Source organism: Olea europaea, chromosome 10 (genome assembly GCF_002742605.1).
Source record: "Olea europaea var. sylvestris chromosome 10, O_europaea_v1, whole genome shotgun sequence".
NCBI lineage: Eukaryota > Viridiplantae > Streptophyta > Magnoliopsida > Lamiales > Oleaceae > Olea > Olea europaea.
Window position 1 is genome coordinate 34,005,953 of NC_036246.1, and position 21,129 is coordinate 34,027,081.

At 35.3% G+C, this 21,129-nt stretch overlaps 1 long non-coding RNA gene and 1 pseudogene across 1 annotated transcript; both read left to right on the forward strand.

Moving 5' to 3' along the window:
• LOC111401934 overlaps positions 1-19,074 on the forward strand; it is a 21,365-nt pseudogene extending 2,291 nt beyond the window's left edge.
• Positions 19,075-19,152: 78 nt separating this feature from the next.
• LOC111401935 lies at positions 19,153-19,767 on the forward strand. The gene is made up of 2 exons (XR_002704144.1): positions 19,153-19,324; positions 19,476-19,767. It is a non-coding gene; the product is annotated as an uncharacterized LOC111401935 (long non-coding RNA).
• Positions 19,768-21,129: the final 1,362 nt, after the last annotated feature.

Genomic DNA, 21,129 nt, shown 5'->3' on the forward strand with positions numbered 1-21,129 from the left:
GCTGTTGTATTTGAAGCAAACATGGTGGATAATCTGAGAGAATGGTTCGTTGATACTGGCACTACTTGTCATGTTTGTGCGGATAAGGAGATGTTTTCATCTTACACTCCTATCAATGGATGACAATTTTTCATGGGCAACTCAGCAACATCAAAAGTTATTGGTCTAGGTAAAGTAGTGCTGAAGATGACATTATGGAAAGAAGTAACACTCATCGATGTGCTGCATGTTACCGATATTCGCAAAAACTTGGTATCCGGAGCTCTGTTAAGCAAGAATGGGTTTAGGCTGGTATTTGAATCTGACAAGTTTCTACTCACCAAAAATGGCATGTTTGTAGGCAAAGGGTTACTTAGCCAATGGGCTATTCAAATTGAATGTAATGTCTGTACTCCGTGATTTTGATATTAATAAAAATAAATCTTCTGCTTACTTGATTGAGTCTTCTAATTTATGGTATGATAGGTTAGGACATGTAAATGTTAATACTTTACGAAGATTAGTAAGTTTAGATTTATTTCTTTCTATGTCCTTTGATCAAAATCATCGATACGAAAATGTGTAGAGGCTAAATTAGTGAAAACACCGTTTCATTCAGTTGAAAGAACTCGAATCCTCTAGAACTAATTCACAGTGATATTTGTGATTTAAAATTTTTGCAAACTAGAGGAGGTAAAAAGTATTTTATTACTTTTATAGATGATTGCACAAGGTATTGTTATGTCTTTTTGCTAAGGAGTAAAGACGAGGCTTTAGAAGCATTTAAACAGTACAAGAATGAGGTTGAGAATCAACTAAGCAAACGAATAAAAATTGTTCATAGTGATAGAGGTGGGGAATATGGAGCACCGTTTGATGAATTTTGTTCAGATTATGGGATTATTCATTAAACTACAGCTCCTTATTCACCTCAATCAAACGGTATTGTGGAACGCAAGAATCGTACTCTAAAAGAGATGATGAACGCTATGTTGGTTAGTTCTGGTTTACCACAAAATTTGTGGGGGGAAGTAATTCTCTCAGCTAATCACATTCTAAATAAAGTACCACACAAAGGTAGAAACGAAACTCTTTATGAGGTATGGAAAGGTCATAAACCTTCGTACAACACTTAAAAGTGTGGGGGTGTTTGGTTAAGGTACAAATACCAAAGCCTAAACATGTTAAAATAGGGCCTAAAACCATCGATTGCATATTCATTAGATATGCTAATAACAGTAGTGCTTATCGGTTCCTCATACATAAGTCTGACATTCCGGATATACATGAAAATACTATCATTGAATCTAGGAATGCTGTATTTTTTGATGACAAGTTTCCTTGTAAAGATAGGCAAGAAATAAGCCCATAAAAACGAACTTATGATTCTGCAATTAGTAATCCTCAAAGTGATGAAGAACCAAGATGCAGTAAAAGAACCAAAACATCTACATCTTTTGGTCCAGATTTTTTAACTTATATATTAGAAAATGAACCTAGGACATTCAATGAAGCAATGTCTAGTCTAGAAACTCCATTCTGGAAAGAGGCTATCAATAGTGAAATTGGTTCTATTATGTAGAATCATACCTGGAAATTGGTAGATCTCCCACCTGGTAATAAACCATTAGGTTGTAAATGGATTTTCAAAAGAAAATTAAAGACTGATGGATCATTTGATAAATACAAGGCCAGATTGATAGCTAAAAGATTCAAACAAAGGGAAGGCCTTGATTTTTTCGATACATACTCACATGTGACAAGGATAACATCAATTAGAGTATTAATTGCAATCACAGCATTGCATAGTTTGGGAATCCATCAGATGGACGTCAAAACGGCTTTCTTAAATGGTGAGTTAGAAGAAGAAATTTGCATGGAACAACCCGAAGGGTTCATCGCTCCTGGACAGGAGAAAAATGTGTGTAGACTCGTCAGATCATTATATGGACTAAAACAAGCGCCAAAACAATGGCATGCAAAATTTAACAAAACTATGTGTCAAATGGTTTTAAGATTAACGAATGTGATAAATGTGTTTATATTAAAACCACACCTAATGCATATGAAATTGTATGTCTATACGTTGATGACATGCTAATTGTGGGTAATAGTTATGATATGATAACAAATACTAAGAAAATGTTGACAAAACATTTTGACATGAAAGATATGGGTATTGCAGATGTAATATTAGGAATAAAAATTCTTAAAACATCTGAGGGACTTATAATGTCTCAATCTCACTATATTGAGACTGTACTTAAAAAGTTTAATATGTATGATGATAGTCCAGTTAAAATACCAGTAGACTTAAGTCTACATTTGGCCAAACATAAGGGCGAAACCGTATCTCAATTAGAATATTCTCGGATAATAGGCAATTTAATGTACATTACAAACTGCACTCGTCTGGATATTACATGTGCAGTAAACAAACTTAGTAGATATACAAGTAACCCAAATAATGACCATTGGAAAGCACTGGTAAGGGTTCTTAGATATCTACGATACATCTCAAATGTTGGATTACATTATACGAGATATCCAACTGTATTAGAAGGATACAGTGATGCTAATTGGATATCAGATACAAAAGACTCAAAATCCACTAGTGGGTATGTTTTTACCATTGGTGGTGCGGCTGTATCTTGGAAATCCTCTAAATAAACATGTATAGCTCGATCTACAATGAAATCTGAATTCATAGCTTTAGATAAAGCTACAGAGGAAGCAGAATGGCTTCGAAATTTTTTAGAGGATATTCCATGTTGGCCTAAACCTGTGCCTGCAATTAGTATACATTGTGATAGTCAGTCGGCCATCGGTAGAGCACAAAGTAGTATGATAATGGTAAGTCTCGACATATTCGTCGAAGACATAATATAGTTAAGCAGCTTATCTCAAATGATGTTATTTCCATAGATTTTTTAAAGTCCAGAGAAAATCTTGCGGATCCGCTTACCAAAGGCTTACCAAGAGATCAAGTATACTGCCTATCAAGGGAAATGGGCTTAAAGCCTACTACATAAGAATCTTTGTAATGGTAACCTAACCTTGCTGACTAGAGATCCCAAAATCTCGGTTCAATGGGACAACTAAGTTATGAAAATTCAATAAGCACTTCGGAGTTAACTCCTACCCATTCCTATGATAAGGAAGTGCTATGTGCAGAAAGTTTTAGGTTAAGTTATACTTTTAATGATTCCTATATCTTGGACTACCGAAGTGGAGTATGGCAGGTACTCTTAATAGGAGATCAACTATACAAGTGTGAAGTGTGGCCGCTTCTATGAGAATGTTTCAAAGGTTTGAATTCTCTAAAGTACTTATGAAATCGAAGAGTTGTTCAGGGCCAAAATGAACACAACAGTGAGAACTCGAAAATGTTAGGAAGGTTATTGTGTTGCTACTATTGTCTTGGTTTACAAAAACAGCTGACAATTCAAGACACCGCGTTCACTGATTAGCCAAATAAATCCGATAGTATTCTACTACGGAAGGTTCAAACCCATAAGGTACCTATCCAGATGCGATAACATTCCGCCTGATCTCTCTATAGGGTCTGCATATTCTATTGCATTAATTTCCATTCATGTGGGGGATTGTTGGAAAAAATTGGGTTTAAATTAGTTGGTTTGACCAATTTTTGACCAATTAAGTTAGGGAGTCCCGTTAATCGGATATAAGATTTCTTTGGTCGAATGTGTTCTAATCCATGAGTAGATTAATATGATATATTTATTTTCTCAAAATCAATTTAGGGTGAATGAGAAATTAAGGCCAAAAGATGCCCACTTGATATTGAAATAAAATAGGTGAAAAATTGGAAAATACCAATCCCACATAGGAAAACTAGAAGAATATAAATCACTTTATATAGCTCAAGTTTGGAACTTGGGTTTGGGCCCCAAGGGGTACCAACAGTCTTTGAGGGGGAGAGAACCTACATGCTAGTAGGTTCAGCCAAAGCCCACACACGCGCATATATATTTTTTGGTATAATAACATTTGAATTATATTATTTTAGTATTATTATTTAATAATAATAATATATTTTTTATGTTATTATTTTTTCTTCCCCGAATTTTCTGTGTGTGACACGTGGTGCTTCTAGAATTTGGCGGTTGAATGTCTAATCGGTTGTGGCGGTTGACTGTCCAAGTGACGGTTGACTGTCCAAGCTGTTTGTATTTTTTGGACACAACTTTTCTGCAGTTGTGTCTATTGGGACACAACCTTTCAACATCTATATATAGGTTCCCATACCCCGATTTTAATTCATTCCAAAATCAGAATTGATTTTCTACTCTCCCGAAATTATCCCATTGTCCCTGCATCATTTCTATTTTTAAAATTCAGTCCTCGAAAATTATTTTTCGTGCATTTTAGTCATCCAGTGTGTGTGGAGAGATCTAAACTTTACGGGTTCGTCGGGTCTTGTAATTTGAAATACTACTATTACAAGACGAGGTCGTTGTATCTTAGGAAACGAGTGCTGCAATACTGTCAGTACCAGCGCGGGGCATTATCGTTTTAAGGAGAAAGAGTCGAACTCTTGTCTCGACCATCCAAACGTTGTTACTCTGTCCAAATATACATTACGGTGACACTATTATTTGCCTGTATTATTCAACAATTAAGTAATTTAAAGTTTCACTGAAGTGTTAGAAATTTTAGAAATTAGAAGGAGATAAAATGAAGTGAGGCATGAGATTGTAATTTTACCCATCTCCCAAGACAGTGTTGAACCTAGACATTTTCTATTATGGGATCAAAAATAGAAATGCAATTTAAAAAAAAAAAAATAACATTAATGAAAATAAGTCAATACACTACTACAATTGTAGCCTACGCATATTCAAACTGTAGAAAACCAAGAATGGAAAGAAAATAGAGACTGGAAAAATTTGTAATTGATAGCATTATTGGTAGGATCATCTTTTCCTTACTTAACAGATTTTATTTTTCCTTTTTTTTCCTATACGTTGTAATATAAATAGGTTGTAGTAGAGGTGTAATTACTATCAAGAAATAGAAGAGAATTCTTGTTTCATTCTTCATTGTATCAAAGCCTAGGTTCCCCTAACCTAGCAAACCGATGGTAGAACTCCCCTTCAACTGCCAAGAATCAATGACCTCTGAAACTTCTCATCCCGAAGCAGAGGCCAATCCTTCTATTGGCTCCAATAATCTCGAAAATTCTTCCTTCCAACTCATAGTAGAAAAATTAAATGGAAGAAATTTTAGAGAATGGGCCCAATCTATAAAATTGGTAATCGAAGGAAAAGGAAAATTGGGTTACTTTATCGGCGATACAAAAAGGCCATACGATGCTGCGAGTCTGCAGAAGTTGAAATTTGAGAATTCAATGGTGATAGCATGGCTTGTCAATTCCATGAAGCCTTCAATAGGGAAAACTTACCTCTTTCTTCCAACAACCAAAGACACGTGGGACGTTGTGAAGGAAACATACTCCAATGCTGAAGGCGCATCATAAATTTTCGAAATCAAAACCCGTTTGTGGCAAACAAAGCAAGGATCGAGGGATGTTACTGAATTGTACATGGATATGGTGTCCCTATGGCAAGAACTCGACCTTAGTCTGGAGGAAGAATGGGATTGTCCAAGTGATTGTGAATGGTACAAGAAAAAAGTTGAGAATGAAAGAGTATTTGAGTTCCTGGTCGGGCTAAACCAAGAACTTGACGATGTAGAGGCAGGGTCCTAGGCCGGTGACCACTACCGTCCACCCGCGAGGTGTTTGTAGACGTTTGATGAGAAGAATCACGACGGCAGTCGGCAAGTCATGTTGAAAGATTCATCTGGGATGAATAATGAAATGTCGGCTTTAATTAGACAGCTTGGGCCACAGTTTTTCAAATAAAATGGGCCTGCCAATCTTGTTGAATACATCGTTCGAATAAAATCATAAAACCAACCAAATCGAGTGATTTCACTTCATCTATTCAGTTTTCCATAATTTAACAAAAATGATAAATAAAATAAAGATGGCTAATTTCGTTAACCATAGGAAGACTTTCAAAACCTATAATTTCAAACATTCTGCCAAAATCAACTGCAATGTCAAAATCTCAAACCCTCAATCATGAATAATAACATAGAGAAGTAAAAGGAGAGAAAATCAAATACAAAACCAGTACATCAAACGTAATAATTGAAAATGTAAAATTTCATACTTGATTGAAGAATAGATAATAGAGATTGGATATTGGAGAAGAAGGATTTATTTGGATTGAAGAATAGAGATTGGAGGAGGGTTTATTTGAGTTGTGTATTCTAAATGCGAGGAAGAAAAAGAGAGTTATCATTAGTAAAGACAGAAGAGTTCGGGTAAAATTACTTATTTTTGGGAAAAAAGAAGAATAAAAGGTCAAAAAATTTTGGGGGTGGATCCGCCCATGTCTCAAGATACAACTTCTTCCAAAAAGAATATAGCACAATACTAATTTTGCATGACCGTACTTTACTACTTTGCTAATTTTGCTTTATGCATACTAGAATTTCGGAAATTTTGAAATTTTTTTTTAGCTCACCGAACATAATGTTTCTGACTCCACGATAACATTTTCTGAAGAAATCGTATCGGTTCACAATTTGGACGAGGGTTGGTACCATTTCAATATGCTTAGGCTTTGACCACCAGCATTTGTGTATCACGATGTACATTGTCATATCACTTTGAGTTACTACAAGAAATTTGTGGTTACCGTATGTTGTGCTACCCTATGCTTATATGAGACATATGATTGTTAAATGCAATTACAGAAGTGTTAAGAGCAGATTCCAGAATTAATTCGCTTACAACAAAAATTGCATAAAAATTAAAGTTGCAGAAGTAAAACAATTAGAAAGACCGTAGAAAATTTTTCGCCCTAAAGCAAGAGGTTCAGAGCAAGCGTCTAATCCCCTTTTGTGCTTCCACCACTGGAAAAATTACTGCATTAAACTGAAACCAATGAACCATCCAAGAATATACAGATGCGAGACTCAAGCCAGAATACACTCAAGATTACATATCAAAACCCTCACTAATCATCTAACAGTTCACTCAAGAACCCAGATGCGAAATCAGTAAGTATAATAATCACTCAAGACAAATGATACATTATTTCTACTTGAAGATTTAAGATCTTCAAGTTGTAAACACAAACTGTAAGGGTTAAATTCACGGGACTCAGAAATCTCGAAGAATGAATGAGAGGAAAAATTCAAGGATCGACAGAGAGAGAACTCAATAGTCGAAGAAGATGAAAGACTGAAACCCTAGGAGCCAAGAGACGCATATATATCAGAAGTCTCCAGAAAATCATCATCCAATGGTAGCAATGGTGACACTTGGCATGATCCATATCATTTGTTCCATTTCTAAAAGCGTGTTTTTGAGAACACAATTTATTACCAACTAAATTGAGTCAGACAAGTCAAAATAGGGCCATCCAGTCAACAATAGATCCACATCATTGTGCCATTACCTCACAATCTCCACCTTGGTACAATGACCCCAGTTTACATGCAGTAAAATCTCCAGACATGATATCATTTGCACTTATTACCTGATACACAAATAAGCAAGTGTTAATATTCAAAAGATTTAAACAATCCAAAAATTTGTTTAAAGTCGAAACCTTTGTACCAATATCAGCAGGATTAAACTGGGTTGAAATCTTTTCAAGTTTTACGGCACCTTGTGAAATAACATCTCTTATAAAATGGAATCTAACATCAACATGTTTAGATCTATTATGCAAAACAGGATTTTTACTTAAATGAATGTCAGATTGGCTATCTGAATAAAGAACAACTGCTTTTATAAACCGAAATTCATTTAACAAGCCCTTCAGCCATATCCCTTCTTTTATGGCATCTGTGGTAGCTATGTATTCTGCCTCAGTAAAAGATAAGGCAATAATCTTTTGCAGTTGGGATATCCAGCTTATACAAGAATTACAAAATGTATACATGTAGGCAAAAGTGGACTTTTTATTGTCCCTATTATCAGCATAATCAGAATCAGTATAGCCTCTTAACACAACACCTTCAGGTTGTTTTCTGAACACAATTCCCAAATCAGAGGTACCCTTTATGTATCTAAGAAGTCATTTCATGGCTTCCCAATGAGCTTCACCACGATTTGACATATATCTACTCAATACACTTGTAGAATATGCTAAATCTGGTCTAGAACAAACTATAAGGTACATAACAGACCCAACTGCATTAGAATAAGGCACTCTAGTCATTCTTTCAAATTCTTCTTGTGATTATGGACATTGATCATTAGAAAGTTTGAAATGATTAGCTAATGCTAAACTCACACTTCCAGAATCAGACATAGCAAACTTATCTAATAATTTCAGCATGTATGATTTTTGGCTAAGACTTAGTGTGCCTTCCCTCCTATTTCTTTTAACTTCAATACCCAAAATTCTTCTTGCTGGACCTAAGTCCTTCATTTCAAATTCTGATTTCAGTTTGTTTTTAATATCTTCTATCTCTTTTATGTCATGACTTGCTAATAGCATGTCATCTTCATAAAGGAGCAAGTAAAGTGAATTTTCTCCACCACTTCCTTTACAGTAGATGCAGGTATCAAAGTTACTCCTCTTAAAACCAAGTCTAAGGACCAAATTGTCAAATTTTTTATACCATTACCTAGGAGCTTGTTTTAAGCCATTTAAGGGCTTTTTAAAAAGGCAAACTAAGTAAGCTTTCTTATTTATTTCAAAACCTTAAGGTTGCTTCATGTAGATAGTTTCATCTAGATCTGCATTTAAGAAAACTATTTTGACATCCAATTGATCTAGTTCCCAATTAAATTGAGTGGCTAAGGCTAGAATAACCCTAACAGTTGTAAATTTTACAACTGGAGAGAAAATTTCATTAGAATCAATTCCTTCTTTTTGTGTAAAACCCTTTGTCACTAACCTAGTTTTATACCTGATGTCATTATCACTTTGTTCCCCCTTTTAATCTTGAAAATCCATTTACAATCAACTATTCTTTTACCTTCAGGTCTTTTCACTAAAACCCAAGTTTTGTTCTTTTTAAGTGATTGCATTTTATCTTGCATTGCTGCAAGCCATTGTTTAGAATTTTTACTATTTATAGCTTCCTTAAAAGACTCAGGCTCATTTTCAATCATACTTTGATGGGATAGCAAAGAAACATCTTCTTCAAACCTAATTGGAGGTCTTATCTGTCTTCTTTGTCTATCCCTAGCCAATTGATAGTTATCTAGGGTCTGATCAGTTTCTAATTCGGCTTCAGTTTCATCATTCTGAACAATGTCATCAAGTATTTCCTCATTTCCCTCATCAGGTTGAGCATTAGTCTGATGTGTTTCCTGATCAGATTGCTCCACCTCAAGTTCAACTCCTCTTCCCACATTTTCAGTCTAACTTAAGGGCTGTATTTTATTTTCAGATTTAAGATAGGGCAGATCATCCTCATTAAATACCACATTTCTACTAATTATGATCTTATAACCTTTATTTTCTCTTACCCATAGTCTATACCCCTTCACCTCTTCACCATAGCCCACAAAAACACATGTAAGAGCCCTTGGTTCTAATTTGCCTTCAGATTGACGTGCAAAGTCTACAAATCCAAAAACCCTCAAGTTACGGAAGTCTACTGGTTTTCCACTCCACTTTTCTTCAGGTGTATAGCACTAGAAGGGCTTCTATTGATCAAATAACTAGCAGTTTTAATCGCTTTCCCCCAAAAAATCTTAGGTAGGCCAAAGCTTAAGAGCATACATCTCACCTTTTCAAGTATATTTCTATTCATTCTTTTTGCCAAACCATTTTGTTGTGGGGTGTGTGCTTCTGTTCTATGTCTTAACATGCCAGAAGATTTGCACAACTCATCAAATTCAAAGTTATAGAATTCCAAACCATTATCAGTTCTTAACACCTTAATCTTTTTCTCAGTTTGGTTTTCTATCAAGGCTTTCCAATTTTTGAAAACATTAAATGTGTCAAATTTTGATTTTAACAGAAAAACCCAATTTTTTCTAGAAAAATCATCAATAATTGATAGGAAATGTTTAAAAACCAGAATGAGTTGTTACGAAAGCTGGTCCCCAAAGATCAGCATGCAAATATTCAAGTACAGTCGCAGATTTATGCATCCAGGCAAAAAAGGTAATCTTTTGTGTTTTCCAAGAATGCAGTAGTCACAAAAACTAAGTTTTTCTATGTTATCTTTTCCAAAGGCACCATGTCTTTTCAAAATCTGTAGCCCTTTGTCACTAATATAGGCCAATCTTTTATGTCATATTTGTGACTTATCATTTTGGACTGAGATTGTTGCTGATGTTGTGTCCCAAAAGTTTTCAGTTTGTAAAATGTACAGGCCATGTCTCTTAGGGGCTTCAACAATTACCTGTGAACCCCTTAAGATCTTAATGTATCCCTTGTTAATTAAAGTGTCATAGCTGAGGTCATCTAGAACCCCTAAGGAAATCAGATTTCTTTGTAAATCAGGAACATATCTAGTTTTTTCCAAAACCAGTTCATTACTTCCTTTAACTTTCAAAGTGATAGTCCCTATTCCTTTAACTTGACATGTCATATGATTACCCATTAAGACTTTACCTCCAGTTACATTTTCAAAATCAGTGAACCACTCTTTATTTGGACACATATGGTACGTGCAGCCTGAGTCAAGAATCCACTCTTGATAAGGTGGACAGTTTACAACTACATAAACTTCATCAATTAAAGTCTCATTGTTATATGCTAAGGCTGCACCACCATCCTCTTTAGATTTATTTTTCAAATCACCAAGTCTCTTTGGACAATTTTTAATGAAATGACCCTCTCCAAGGCAATAGAAACATTTCTTTCCTTTGGTCTTTGATTTCATTTTATCCTTAAAATTTTTCTTTTTCTTGTGTCGAGGTTTCTTATTGAAGTTCACTGATTTTGGATTAAACTTGGACTTAACTATCAAATTCTCCCCATTGATAGATTCCTTTCTCTCAAATTTTAACTCAAACTCTTTATTCCTTAAGGCAGTAATTATAACATCTGTAGTTAGAGTTTCCCTCCCATATTCAATGCAATTTTTAACATCTTTATACTAATCACTAATTGAATTTAACAATACCATAGCCAACTGATCTTTTGAGAGTTTCTCATAACAGTCGGCTAGGTCACCGGATAATCTATTAAATCTATCAATATTAACCTCAAGATCAAGTGATGGGTCAAGTTTAAGACCAAAACTTTGTTTTAGAAGATACACTTTATTTGGCATAGATTTATTTAGATGTGTATCTTCTAACTATTTCCACAATTCAACAGCAGTTTGAGTCTCACCAATTTTCCTAAGTACATTATCAGATAAATGCAAGAATATTGAGCTTCAGGCAGTTTCATCAAGTTCAGTTATCTTTATCTCTTCTAAATCATCTGGCCATGACTCATTAATAGCCTTTGCACATTTTTGTTGTAATAAAATTGCCCTCATTTTCTGGCGCCAGAGACTAAAGTCTCCTTTGCCGTTAAAAACATCAAATTCAAATTTTGTAGTTGTCATAAAAAAAATTTGTTTGGATGCAGTTTCAATGCATGCAGATTAGAGACACACTTCAAAGTGTATATTCAATGTACAATACTTCAGATTTACATAAGAAACCAACTGAATGTACAATATCACCTATTGCAGATAATTTCAGTATTCTCACGGAGTTTGATTTACAATAATGCACTTTAGAGGATCCCAAATTATACAGATTAAGTACAGGTAATCACAGTATGCAATATACAACAATAGAGGTCACAAACATGTACTTAAATGAAAGATCTTTGACTTAGTCAAGACAACCCTCATATTCCAGACAACTCAAAAGGTTTCTAGACAAAGGAATTGCCAAGAGAGTCTCAGATCTGAAAGTTTTTGTCACGATTACTAGTAACTCAAGGTATAAGCAAGTACTCTATATAATGAAAGAAAAAATGGCACGAACTCACCGAATAACTTAGTTAGGGTTTCAAAGAAATATCAAATATGTCATTGTACAAGTGTTTAATCTTTCAGATCTGCAAGAATCGAGGCCAAGAGCCACAGCTTAATTGCTCTGATACTACTATTAAGAGCAGATTCCAGAATTAATTCGCTTACAACAAAAATTGCATAAAAATTAAAGTTGCAGAAGTAAAAAAAAAAAAAAAAAAAACCAAAAAAATTTTTCCCCATGATTTCTACTTGAAGATTTAAGATCTTCAAGTTGTAAACACAAACTGTAAGGGTTAAATTCATGGCACTCAGAAGTCTCGAAGAATGAATGAGAGGAAAAACTCAAGGATCGGCAAAGAGAGAACTCAATAGTCGAAGAAGATGAAAGACTGAAACCTAGGAGCCAAGAGACGTGTATATATCAGAAGTCTCCAGAAAATCATCATCCAACGGTAGCAATGGTGACACTTGGCACGATCCATATCATTTGCTCAATTTGTAAAAGCGTGTTTTTGAGAACACAATTTATTGCCAACTAAATTGAGTCAGACAAGTCAAAATAGGGCTATCCAGTCAGCAATAGATCCATATCATTGTGCCATTACCTCACAAGAAGTGCTCATAAATCCTGACAATAGAGTAGTGATATTCTATGAGGTCCCAAGAATTGTTGCGGTAAATGCATATGAGTTCTAATACCAGCCTTTTTCTTCTATTCAGTTCCTAAGGCCTCTTGCAGAGGAAAGTAGTGGTATGTCTTCAGAAGCTGCAGAAAAGGAACATGCTTTGGCGAATGGCATAGATGCCATTGCTTCGAGCATGGGAAGAACATCTATTGATGAAGAGTCCAAAAAGGAGATGCAACTTGAGTATAAGAATGTTTGTCTGGAGAAGTTCTCGAGTGCCGAGACAGTGTCCAAGTCTAAACACGAAGAGGAAAAAGGGCCTGACAATAGTCAGAAGGAGATAAGTTACAACCCATATATCACTGAACAAGCACATATACAATCCAGCTTTGTATTTGATGAAAAACAATTGGAAGAGGTAAGTTATCCAAGGAAAGTGGCAGTTCTATAGGAGCTTCTTTCAGCTTGTCTGGCAGATACACCCAAAGGCGACAAGAAATGTACCAGGCAAAGAAAGGGATATGATGCAAGACACCGTGTGGCATTACGGCTGCTAGCTGCCTGGTTTAATGTGAAGTGGATAAAAGTGGTACACTTATTCGTTATTGATATATTCAATTGTCCAGCTATATGTTGTGCTAACCAGACAAAATTTCTATTGGTACTGTATATAGCATAATAAATTGTGTTATAATGCTTTAAGTTGATTGTTACGGATAAGAATGCCAAGTAGTTTTGCACTTTGTATGAGACATGATGGACCTAGCTGGGGAATGTTATATTATGTTAAATTTACATGCTAGGATTGTGTCAGTGACAAGGAACAAAGAGGATTCTGTGCGTCAATATGAAGCAACAGACCTTGTCTAGCTTGTGAATTGAATTGTTGGGGAAATGTGAAGGATTTTATGTTAATACCTTTGTATGCAAGCAAAGAAAAGTGCATACATTGCTACTTCTGAATCAAGCATGAAAAATGATATGGTCATAAATCGATAAAGTCTTCTAGCAGCCTGACAGCATGTGCCTTGGCTAATTAGAAGATCAAATTTGTAGGTATATTCAAGTTTGTTTGATCAAATTGTTTCTTGCATAAAATATGACGTTTCTCTTTCCATTAATGGTGTGCGATCGTTTTTACCTGTTGTAAAAATCTGTTAGAGTATTCCGGGGAGTATAAACAAAGTTGGTGTTGATGGAAACTTTTTTCAAACAAAGAAAGCGAATGTGAATTGCCAAAGTTTTCCTGTTTTCCTGACCGAGACATTTTGATAAAAAAGTTTAAAGGAGAAATAATGACTTTTCTGTTGCCATTAATAGTGTGATATCTCTTTTACCTGTAGTAAAAATCTGCTAAAATATTCTGCGTATAACCAAGGTTGGTGTTGATGCTCAATGCTTTTTCGAAATAAAGAAAACAAATATCACTTGACATAGTTCTTGATTTTGATTTAGGGTTGGATGACCAAGTCATTCTTGTCCTATATTCTACTTCAAATATGTTAATAAAACCTCACACAATATGTCAAACTTTCATGTGAAGAGCATTATATTGCTGTTGAGAAGATGATCCCAACTTAGAATTTTTTGTAAGCTTCTATAGTCATATGATTTTGGATCAGTTTTGCATCTTGTCATTTGTCTTCTCAAGCAATTATATCTTCTCAGGAAGCCATGGAAACCATGGTTGTTTGTTCTGCAATGGATCTAATAAAAGAGGAAGAATCAGAGAAAGGAACCCAATCTACAAAAGGCTCATGGGCCAATTGGAAACATGGAGGTACCATAGGTGCTGCTGCATTAACGGGAGGAGCCTTAATGGCAATTACTGGCGGTATGGTCCCTTTCACCTTCCTGGATTGTTTGTGCATTTGGACATACTCCAAGAAAAAGCTCAGTTTTTTTTGGTCAAAGCAAACAAGTTTTTATGAAATATACATATTTACTCTTTCACATGTTCTTTACATCAGGTTTAGCTGCTCCAGCTATTGCTGCAGGGTTTGGTGCTTTAGCACCCACTTTAGGAACTATAGTCCCAGTGATTGGAGCAAGTGGGTTTGTTGCTGTTGCCACTGCGGTAGGAAGTGTTGCAGGTTCTGTTGCAGTTGCCACATCTTTTGGTGGTGAGAACGCAGATGAATTGGTAGGATAGCAAAATATCTGTCTGAATTTTTTTCTTGTTAAGTATCTTAATATAAAATTTGTGACAGATATTACTGCTGCTATGCTCTTTATGCCATAAAATGACAATTTAAATGACCTCAATCCAACTGAATAAACATCAGATTTTTATGTTGTTTAATCCAATCTGATATTTCTCTCTGATATTTCAATCGACCAAGCTGCTGGAGCTGGACTTACAGGGAGTAAAATGGCTAGGAGAATTGGAGATGTTGATGAATTTGACTTCAAAGCGATAGGAGAAAATCATAACCAAGGAGTGAGTTTTAAAGCTTTGCCTAAATAGAAAATGGAAAAGAGATTTGATACATTTTCATGAATTGAGATCTACTGTCTATTTCTGCTGTCCATCCATTTGTAAATTGACACATCATGGAAAATTAAAGTTGCCATCAATTTTAATTTTCCAACCTAAGTATCAATTTTATTTTTTCTTGATGTGTCAATTTGTAATTGGGTGGACAGCAAAAATGAACAGCAGATCTCAACTCCATTTTAATACCTTTTGATCTCTGGTAGCTTTTTTAATTTGTTTAATTGGATATTACAGTCCAGGTAGAAATTTCTGCACTATTTTATTTTCGGCTTCTTATGAAGTGGAACGTGTGTTTGTTTGTGGGCACTTGCATTTTTTGTATATCCTCATTTTAAGCCTACTTCGTCAGCGGCTACCAGTTGAGATCTTGTTATCCGGATTTGCTTTTGAGGAGGACGATTTTGTAAGACCTTAGGAAAGACAACATGATAACTTGGAGAGGTCTGGCTTGATACCTTCTCTTGTTGAGGTCTTTTCCTACATATTTTAGTGCTACAACTGATAATATCAATGCTATGATATCCTCCATTGTTGAGGTCTGGCCTGCCATGGTAGTCGGGCAAAGAAAGTGAAGTTAACACTATCATATTATTCTTTTGAATTTTTAAAAATTTTTCCATGAAATTCCTTGGCTATGATGTTGCATGTCTCCTTACCAAATGTATAATTGAACAATTGACGGATTACAGTTCCCTGGCTTCATGATTTCACTGTCAATAATGCTACGGAATTGTATTCTTCTGAATGTTTTATGACGCTGTTATTTCTTTATATTTCTTAGGTATACACTGCAGTGGTAGTCTAAGAATCTAATTTCTATAAGCACAGGAATTCAAGACTGGCTTACTTCAAGTAAGAGATTTTGTCCTTGTATTTGAATATAATGCATTAACTAGCTACCTCCACTGGAATGTGGAATGACATAAACATGACTATTTGCTGCAGAAATTGCCACGGAAATGATGAAGCAATGTGCCATGATGACTGTACTAGGCATGCTTGTAACAGCCTTTGCTGGGCCAACTACATTACTTACTCTTACTGACTTTATTGATAGCATATGGGCAATTTCTGTGGACAGGTTTTCCTAGTCACTTGATATCAATAAGATACCAATGTCGAGAAGGGAGATAAGCTGTTCAAAAATTGAAACTGAATGTTAGTGCTGGTAGGACATATGTACCTAGATCTGCTGGATCTAAGATATTGAACAATAAAACCTAAATTGTCAGTTGAGAAACGATTTGACACTTTCAGTTATCTACTCTGATAACATTTTTCTTTAGGGGCGTGGGTAGGCAAAGCATTTTCTGAAAATGTCTGAAATTTTTTGTTTTTTTGTGTTGCAGCTGTATGACGTGTAGCAAGGACTATTGTCTCTTTCTTATAATGTGATGTCCATGTTTAGAGTAATCTTATTTGATTCTATTTTGTATAGATCTGATAAGGCTGGAAAACTGCTTGCTGAAGTATTGTTAAAGGGGTTGCAAGGACATAGGTACGCCAGTGGAAAAGAGGAAATTGTGATTATTCTTATTTAATTACATTCGAAGTCAGAGTTTACTGTTCCTCCGATTTTCATTTCTGGTTGTTCAATCAAAATTTGCAGGCTCTCTGATAACATTTTTCTTTAGGGGCGTGGGTAGGCAAAGCATTTTCTGAAAATGTCTGAAATTTTTTGTTTTTTTGTGTTGCAGCTGTATGACGTGTAGCAAGGACTATTGTCTCTTTCTTATAATGTGACGTCCATGTTTAGAGTAATCTTATTTGATTCTATTTTGTATAGATCTGATAAGGCTGGAAAACTGCTTGCTGAAGTATTGTTAAAGGGGTTGCAAGGACATAGGTACGCCAGTGGAAAAGAGGAAATTGTGCTTATTCTTATTTAATTACATTCGAAGTCAGAGTTTACTGTTCCTCCGATTTTCATTTCTGGTTGTTCAATCAAAATTTGCAGGCCTGTGACACTCGTAGGTTTCTCACTTGGTGCAAGAGTTATTTTCAGCTGCTTCAGATTTTGCCTGAAAGTGAAAATAGTGGTAACACATTAAGCTGACCCACTAATCTATGGCACAGTTTATTTGCTCCATCCTAAAATTAAAGACTAGAAAAAGTTATAAAGAAAGGTGAAACATATTCATCTATTTATATTTTTTTAATGTGCCACATGCTCATTTACAATACGCCAAATTAGACAAGATGGTAGATACACTTAAGAGTGTATCTATGTTTGGCATGGTATGTGTCCCTTATTTGATCTATCAATAGTCTATCATTTATGCTTAAAACAAGCATCTATTGTTTCATTCTTTGAGCAATGCTGCTTGTACAGGCCACACACAATACAGAGGGGTGGCTAATTTTATTTTTTTTAAAATAATCCCCCACCCAACATGTGAGGGGCCTATACAGCAGGCAATTTCCTCCTCAGAAATGGTTCACATTCCATCTAACTGATGCGGGTAAAGGTGTTTCCAATTTTCCACTCAAATCACTAACATCCCATCTAAGTACAAAGACCTTAATGTAAAGGCTTTAGTGCCAATGTCAGCCATCTAACACTTTGAACAAAAGAATGAGGAAATTGCCTATTGTTCACAGGGGACAAATCTCTCACATGCTGGGTGGGGGATTATTTAAAAAAAAAAAAAAAATTATCCACCCCCCTGTTTTCACAGGGCCTGTACAGGTAGCACTACTCTTCTGAGGATTGGATAACTAGAACCTGCCGGCATGGACTAACACACTTAAGAATTATTAGAGAAGTACTGTACCAGTACTGTGCAGTTCCTTCAACAAGCTACCATAAACATAGAACGGGTGATGGCTCGAAGTTTTTTGATAGAATGACATGCTATGATTGATCTATTTCTGCCGTTTAATTACAATTTAGTACATGACATGGGATTTTACCTTATTACCTAATTGCTAGCTTTGTACTTAAATATCTCATAGTTTTGTCTCTCAATGTTAAAACTTCAAACCTGAGTATAAGCTAAACAAAAAAGTACCTCCAGATTTAAGAATCCAAACAAATGATTCTGGAAATTTCTACAGGATGGATATCAATTCTATCTGCATTGCAAATTTAACTTCTTTTCATATATGATCCTGGGTCCTATTATTCTGATGACTTATAATAAACAACATTCCTTCCAATCCCACCCCCCAGTTGAAGGTTTCAAATAGTAAATCATGCCCTTTTAGACAACTTAGATTTTAGATAAAATGTTGATTCAGTATGGCCTTAGAATAGGCACATGTCATAGTATTAAGATTTACGGACTCCCATTGCTAATAGTTAATTAATAAAATCATGTGCTAAGCCTTTGAGAAAAATAAACGTTGCCCGGATGTCGTCGTCCTTCAAACAACTTGACTTTTTAGGTGGGAACTCGACCTCCAAAAGAAAATCTCTTTTAAGTTCTGTATTATAAAATACTGATTCACTCCCCTATTTTTTGTCAGCTGGACTTGTGGAAAGAGTTGTTCTACTTGGAGCACCCATTGCAATTAAAGAAATGAACTGGGAAGCTACTCGGCAGGGATTGTTGCTTTACCTTCTGCATTCATATTCACAAATATTGATATTGTATCAATAATAGGCACATATGCATCAGTTACTGTTATTGCATATGTTTAACATTCTCTATTATGCAGGTGGTGGCTGGAAGGTTTGTGAATGCATATTCTACCAACGATTGGATACTTGGAATTGCGTTTCGTGCCAAGTATGCAAGTCTTAAATCTACTGTGAAAATATTAGGATTGTGAAATTGATAGGTAGATCACATCTTGCTTTTGAAGTTGAGATTTGTGCCTAACTGTGTCAATAGAAGTATCAAAACAAAAGAAGAAGTGAATTTTTTTTGTCCATTCTTTTGCTTATTGATTTTCGATGTTGCCCTTTGCCTATAACAGTCTTCTGACACTAGGATTGGCAGGAATTCAACCAGTGGAAGTGCCTGGAATTGAAAATGAAAATATTATTCGTAATGCTGGTCAACATAGCGTAACATATGTTTGGGATTTCAACCTTTATCTCTCCATTGTTTTTGACAGGTTAACGTAACTAGCATAATTGATGGTCACTCTTTTATCTTTGGAATGCCCAGGAAATCCTAGAACAGCTCGAACCGATTTTCAGTCCTCCCCCTGTCAAAACATAGTTTGTACTGAAATTCTGGCATAGAGTGCAATTGCATCAGAGGCTTTGTTCTTGTCGGAAATGGAGGTTTGGATCTAATTTTAAGTGTTACCGTAGTCGGCTTGTGTATTCTTGAACCGAGGATATTTCATTAGTTACTGCTTGGTACTTCTATAAATTTCATTTTATCCTCATTCTTTGCGCAATATGAATCATAAGAATTGAACAAATGAAACAGGTAAACAGGTGGTAATATTGAAGATCTGTACTTGCTCGTGTTACTGAGGAGATGAAGAGTGGCTATAAAAGTGCAAAACAAATGCTGGAGTTCCCATACGAGAAATTAAGTAGATGCCATATTTTTGGAACTGATACAAATCAACATTGCCAAGAATGTAGAATGTAAAATGAATAATGTTAATTTACATAAACATAAAATGTCACAACATGTAGAACTTTTAGCTTCAATGATACTATAGTATACTTTTCTACACTAACATGAAAGTATTTTGCACATTGTTCTGAGATTTTTTCAAAGTACTATAAAATTGTTACGTTTAGATGTTTGCCAAAAGCGAGAGAAACCTCATCCCTCTCTTTCCTTTTTCGCCCTCATGAATTCCATTGGAATTAGAAATGATACATTGGAAGAATCCATTGGGTTTTCTAATATCAAGAGGTTGATTGTTTCTCTCCTTGGTCAATAGTAATTGGGGGTGATATCAGCGTCAGCCATCTAACACTTTGAACAAAAGAATGAGGAAATTGCCTATTGTTCACAGGGGACAAATCTCTCACATGCTGGGTGGGGGATTATTTAAAAAAAAAAAAAAAATTATCCACCCCCCTGTTTTCACAGGGCCTGTACAGGTAGCACTACTCTTCTGAGGATTGGATAACTAGAACCTGCCGGCATGGACTAACACACTTAAGAATTATTAGAGAAGTACTGTACCAGTACTGTGCAGTTCCTTCAACAAGCTACCATAAACATAGAACGGGTGATGGCTCGAAGTTTTTTGATAGAATGACATGCTATGATTGATCTATTTCTGCCGTTTAATTACAATTTAGTACATGACATGGGATTTTACCTTATTACCTAATTGCTAGCTTTGTACTTAAATATCTCATAGTTTTGTCTCTCAATGTTAAAACTTCAAACCTGAGTATAAGCTAAACAAAAAAGTACCTCCAGATTTAAGAATCCAAACAAATGATTCTGGAAATTTCTACAGGATGGATATCAATTCTATCTGCATTGCAAATTTAACTTCTTTTCATATATGATCCTGGGTCCTATTATTCTGATGACTTATAATAAACAACATTCCTTCCAATCCCACCCCCCAGTTGAAGGTTTCAAATAGTAAATCATGCCCTTTTAGACAACTTAGATTTTAGATAAAATGTTGATTCAGTATGGCCTTAGAATAGGCACATGTCATAGTATTAAGATTTACGGACTCCCATTGCTAATAGTTAATTAATAAAATCATGTGCTAAGCCTTTGAGAAAAATAAACGTTGCCCGGATGTCGTCGTCCTTCAAACAACTTGACTTTTTAGGTGGGAACTCGACCTCCAAAAGAAAATCTCTTTTAAGTTCTGTATTATAAAATACTGATTCACTCCCCTATTTTTTGTCAGCTGGACTTGTGGAAAGAGTTGTTCTACTTGGAGCACCCATTGCAATTAAAGAAATGAACTGGGAAGCTACTCGGCAGGGATTGTTGCTTTACCTTCTGCATTCATATTCACAAATATTGATATTGTATCAATAATAGGCACATATGCATCAGTTACTGTTATTGCATATGTTTAACATTCTCTATTATGCAGGTGGTGGCTGGAAGGTTTGTGAATGCATATTCTACCAACGATTGGATACTT